The following is a 6,703-nucleotide window of genomic DNA, read 5'->3' as shown; positions in this document are numbered from 1 at the left end:
TAACATTATTTATATTATTTATATGATAATATGTTATTTACAATTATATTCAATATTATATAAGTTAATTTCAAATTTTAGGAGACACAAATTCATTTTTTAAAAACATTCATTTTTTTAAAACATTCATACTTCACTTATAATACATATTCTATAAAAACTACCATAGATACATCATAAATCAAAATCTATAAAGTGAAGAGAGGGATAAAATCTACAAGTTGTAAACCTTTCCTCAAGTTTTGCACTCACAAAAGCAGTTTTGGCCTCAAAATATTTGATCCATCTCACCACTTGCTAGATATGGAATTAAGATAGATATAGGTTGGTTAAACTACACAATAAATTACGATGTCCCCTAACCTTTTGGTGGAAATAAAGTCCAAAAAAAATGTTTTCCAAAACAAATGTTAAATGTGAAAAATGTACCCATTGAAAGAAAATCAATATCATTAAACAATATTTGTAATATATTCATTTTAAAATATTTAAATAAATATAATTCAAAATAAAATATTCAATGATTATTTACAAAAAAATGCCTAAACATGTTTGCTCAAATATCACTGAGTGTGAAATAAATAACAACAAAAATATTCCTCCACATATTCCTCCATAGACTCACATGTGTTGAGTGAGATATTAGAAAGTAAATGAAATAAAATAGTGATTTAAAATAAACAAATTTCTAAGCAAAGATACAGACTATAGGCATTTCATGGTGTATAGGTATATCAATGGCCTAGAGATTCATTAACTAAGCCACATCATTCCTCTACCAAATACTTAGACTTACTCAACTATATAAATTTACATAAACTAGATCGAATGACATTTTACCAAAGTATATAAAAAAATATAATAACATATATCACTACCAAGACTATCTTGTTTCTAAAACAAAGTCTCTTACCCCATCCTTCTCGGTCAGTCCCCCTCTCTCTCCTACTCTCTCCCTCTGTCTGTGACTCTCCTTCTCTGTCATTCTTTGAATTTTAGTGGTAAAATTCATGTTATGTTGAGTGAATCATGAAATGTTAATCCCTTTGTTATAGCCTAAACTATTTTGGTTGCTCAAAATTTAGATATCTTACCATAGATGGATGATTTTCTTTGGTATATGTGTAGAGGTGTCTTTTGGCCCTAAAATAATCTAGATTTGGGAAGATATCATATGTTGAATTATCATCTGCATTACGTGCATTATGTCGATGATCAGATCTTAACATGCACTAGGAATAAAGATACTTACCCTAGGTATATAAATTTGCATAAACTAGATCAAATGACATTAAACCAAAGTATATAAAAAAATATAATAACATATATCCCTACCAAGAGTATCATGTTTCTAAAACAAAGTCTCTTACCCCATCCTTCTCGGTCAGTCCCCCTCTCTCTCCTACTCTCTCCCTCTGTCTGTGACTCTCCCTCTCTGTCATTCTTTGAATTTTAGTGGTAAAATTCATGTTATGTTGAGTGAATCATGAAATGTTAATCCCTTTGTTATAGCCTAAACTATTTTGGTTGCTCAAAATTTAGATATCTTACCATAGATGGATGATTTTTTTTGGTATATGTGTAGAGGTGTCTTTTGGCCCTAAAATAATCTAGATTTGGGAAGATATCATATGTTGAATTATCATCTACATTACATGCATTATGCCAATGATCGGATCTTAACATGCATTAGGAATAAAGACACTTACCCTAGGACCACACAAGAACATGTCAGATTCTAAGATGTTGAGTGGCTATATTGAGGAATTCTCTCTTGGAGAGTGTAATACATCAAGTTTATTTCAAATTAAAACATGCTGAGGAGCATTAAAGATTGCAGCCTTTTTTAGGGAGCAAAAAACCATGTAATGAGGGGTAATTAAAATGTGAGCCTTAGCTTGGAGACCCCACCACTTTGGAGTTGGATTCCAACCACCACATGATTCTTGTACATCTTTAACAAATTACCATTGATGTGGATAAACCCTAATAGATTATATTACGTTTTTGTGCTCTTGGTCAATTTTATATTATTTTTGGCATAACTCGCTTATGTTATAAAATGAGGAGAGACTCCTCATTCTTGCAACTTAGTCAATAGATAATCCATGTATTCTTTTTGTAATCCTATTGTAGTCCTCTTCTTTTGTGATGCAAGGGTTAAAAATTGTCTAGACTATGGGCACTAGGGTTTGTGTGAGATAAAATTAAGAGAAGTATTGTAGCACTAACATTGACATGTTGCAAGACTTAAGGTTTCTGAGATAAATCCTTAGAAAAAAACCACAACATTTGATGCTAATGGAGATTGTGTCATGTAAGGTTTGATAAATATCCTTTAGAACTTATTTTATGAAATAAAATGTTCCAACCATGCATTTATTTCTATGGTTCTAGATTGTAATGGGTCGTTTGATTCACCTAGGATAGCTAAGCAAGATTCCTTATCATCGTACAATATTGTTGGCCAGAAATTGTGCATGGTAAATTTTCTAGCTACGACTTGAAAGGAGCTACATCATCTTGGCTAGGGTGCACTAGAAAGAAATGTTGTAATAAGTTAGAATATATAAGACATTGTATTGTATCTTAATTTATGTTGTGATGTGAAGTGTACCCTTGTTGTCTAAAATTGTGTGCTGTATTCCTTAGGATTACACCTAATTTTTAATTTATAGTAGACAAATTGGGTACTTGGAAATTGAGAGTGATGTGAGGGAGGGTTGGGGTGAAGAAGCCATATGAGCTTCCAACATCACATGGAAACTTAATATTCATTTTATTAAGCATGGTAAATCCATTAGCATGTTCAACAAAAATTTTGTCAAGATCACATTCATTCATTTGTAAATTTTACCATTTGACGTCGAAAAAAATGTTTTGAAGGATTTAAACTCACACTCAAATATATCTTGCAAATAGTTGTATCTAATTTTAGAGACTTCTAGATGTCTATCGCCTCTAGAGGAAACAATATTAACTTGAAATACTTTGAAAATCCTAATACTAGAAATTTTCATCTTTTAATACAACATTTTGATGTGGAATTTGTGGCCACTACACCACATAGCCTCGTAGTGTTTTAATTGCATAATTTCACACATGTAAAAAAATGCATTCTCAATTGATAAAAAAAATTGTACCTATAATTTATGAAAATTAAGAAAAAAATCACCATATAAATCAATATAATATTAAAAAAACTTAAATAGTATGCGTGGACACGCTACCCTGTTAATGTTCATTGACCAATGTAGTCACAACATGCAATGGTAAGTTACCATAAATTGATTTTTTCCATCATTCAATCCCACCATCATCCAATCAATGTTGTTTTTATTGTATAAATGTAATGCATCCCTCTCTCATCCAAATATATTAAAATAATAAAATTAACATCTAATCAGTGACGAGAGTATAACTTCATAATAATAGATTATGTGTAAAGAATAAAAATTGAATAAATATGATGTAGATAGAAAAAATTGTCAAATGCATTTTAGGTCTCCACCATATGCTTACATGTCACATTCCTAATTCCATATTACCTCGGTAGGGATCCCCTTATCATGGTAGAGATTGAAATTAGTAATTAAGATACAAATATAAGTAGGAGTTATACAAATCTATAAACACACATTGGGGTTGAAAAAACATCATGGGGTGAGGCTCTAGGAGGTGCCTGCCACTAATTCAACCTTAATTATAATTAAGGATGGGTGGCCTAACACCCCTCAGCCATGCAAGAACATGTGAATTTATGCTAATTTTTGAAAAGATTTTTTATTACATGGAACAAGATGATGGGGGTAGTAGTAGCTACGCTGGTTCAAGAATGGCGCCCGTGGCTTTGCATGCTCAAAATGGGGATAAAATGACCATCAATATGGGAAATAATACCTTTTATAATGACTTATATGATGTTCTAATATGGTCAAGTTGCCTTGGTATAACGTGAGTCTAGGATCATTCCAATCTTGTCAAGTCAAAGCACCCCTTTGACTCTTTTAAAAGAAATTTCCTTGTGGTATTACAATGCTAGGTGGTACAAAAAATAGTGTTCTTGGTCAAATGGTACACACTAGAGAAAAAATGAAATGTGCTAGGACATCTTCTACACAGAGTGATATGTTAATCGTTTATACATCACGAAGTTAACTATCTATGTATTGATGACATCAACATTGTGTTAGTCTCTATGTGGGTTAGGACCTACCATAATTCACCAGTCATGGCTTTATTCTTAATTAACTTTGGACATTCACTCTTTCATTTTCTTTATCCACATTAAGGGTTTTTACGATGTTTTAGATTAGTCCAGGATTTATTTTTTGGTGATGGGGCCAATTGTGCTAGTGGGTGGACTAAAATACACAAGTTCATCCATCAACATTGGATTGTCCTTGTTTTAGAAGGACCTCAAGTTTCTAGTGTTTTAATGGAGGGTCAGATGTGCTTATACTCTCATATTGAAAATTTTAGTCCTCACTCCCTCTATATTTCTACGATGTACATATTTGGGTTATCGAGGTATTCTTTCTAGGTGAATTGATGTTTGTTTTCATGGAAATAGTTTTTTGGTTTGTAGGAATTATTGCTATATAGATTTGAGTGCAATGTTTCATCAATGATGTAGATATATAAGTGGAATTCCCCAAAGTATTAAATAATAAATACAACTTGTGGGAGATTCAGGGCATTGTAAGATGTTGGACCCCATTCTAGCCCACACCCTTGGAATTGAGGACTTAGTTCCTCCCAATACAGTCTTATTAGTAAATTGAGACATATCACCAAACCTATCAAGAAACTCAACAAATACTGACATGAAGACAAGAATACAACTATTAGTTTCATTAATGATTTGGAAAGAAACCATTCCCATATGTTTGATTGATTGGCTAGCACGGAAATGGGACTGTGTCTCTTATAACATAAATTGGATCACTTTGAAAGGATACTGCCTATATGAAAAAGCCTGTCCACTATGACATTAGGGTACCTCCATAACTAGGAACTAGACTGGAGCATCCTTCCACTATAAATTCATATGATTTGTAATGGTAGTTAGTCAACAAGTGAAAGAGGAATATCAATATCATTGGGTTACCACCCCTTGCCTATTCCTTAATGGAAGTGGGAAACAATCACGTTGGACTTTATTATAGGTCTGCCCATAACCAAAAAGAGACATGACGCTATTATGGTTGTAGTTGACAAATTAAGCAAGTCCTTTCATTTTATACCAGTGAAATCCACCTATAAATCTATTCAAATTTCTTATATATTTATGAAATAAATATTCAGGCTACATGGGATGCCCAAAGTGGTAAATTCTAATTAGAATGTAAAGTTTACATCTTTATTTTGGAAGACTCTTTTCTGTAGTTTGGGTACAAAAATTGAATTTATCATAGCCTATCATCGTCAAATGGATGGGCAGACTGAGGGATCCAACCGGGTGTTGGAAGATATGTTAAGAATGTTTATGATGCAACATTCAAGTAAATGGGAGGATTACCTCCATCTGGTTGAATTTTATTATAACAATGGATACCATGACTCTTTAGGCATGAGCCAATTTTAGGTATTGTGTGGGAGGAAATGTAGGATACCCATGGACTAGGGCGGCCCTTTCAACAAATTAGCATTAGGTCCTGACATGCTAACCAAAATGGAGCAAATAGTTGAAAAGGTTGGTCATAATTTAAACGCTTCTCATTATAGGTAAAAAGCTTATATAGATAAGAAAATAACCTACAGAGAGTTTAAGGAAGGGGATGATGTATATTTACGGATCAAGACAAGGAAAAGCACTCTATAGTGGAGCAGATGTCCTAAATTAGCACCTCGGTACTGTGGTCCCTTTCAAATATTGGAATGAATTGGGACAGTAGCATACAAACTTTTGCTACTAAGCCATATCCAGATTGACTAAGTCTTTCATGTATTTCTACTAAAAAGTATGTGTACTATTAGAAGCATATAATTAATTAGGAGAATGTACAAGTAATTTAAGTAGTGAATTAAACTATTGTGCATAAAAATATGTATATATGTATGTATCAAGTTTCAAAATAAAATGATAATAATTCATCATGGTGGGTAGGTCAAACCGGAAGGAGAACTCCTAAAAGATCCTCTTTGTATTCTCAATCAGAGAGAAACAACACTACGGAGATGAGTCATAACCCAGGTTAAAGTGCAATGGAAACACTTTGGCCAAGAGGAGGCTACCTGGGAAGACGAGGATGTTATCTGTAAGGCTGATCTTACTTTATTTTTATGAGTTATAATGAACATTGGGGATGGTGTTCCTCATAAGAAGGGGAATATGTAACACCTTGAATGATATGGACATGTTAATGTACTGATTATTGTTTTACTTTTATATTTCATTGTCATATTATGTTCCAATGGAAACATTAAGGAAAACATGATTGAATTTACCAAGTGACTTTAAAATGATATGTGAAATAGATAAATATATTTCTAGAAACAAAAAATTGGTTACATAAACCTCCTAAGATAGTTATTTTTGGTTACACACCCTTTCCCCCAAGAGGATATATTCGAGAAGGCCTTGAGGGCTGAAGGAATCGGGAAAGAAAAGGAAGGGGATTGAGAAGACAATAGTCGCCAAGTAATCCAGAGAACCTCCTTGAGATAGGTGAAACAAATGAATGGGAGCCTTGGACACAAC

The sequence above is a fragment of the Pinus tabuliformis genome, chromosome 7 (assembly GCF_031772625.1).
Source record: "Pinus tabuliformis cultivar Carrire ecotype Pingquan chromosome 7, CPIR1, whole genome shotgun sequence".
NCBI classification, from domain to species: Eukaryota; Viridiplantae; Streptophyta; class Pinopsida; order Pinales; family Pinaceae; genus Pinus; species Pinus tabuliformis.
Note: the sequence above shows the minus strand (reverse complement) of the source record.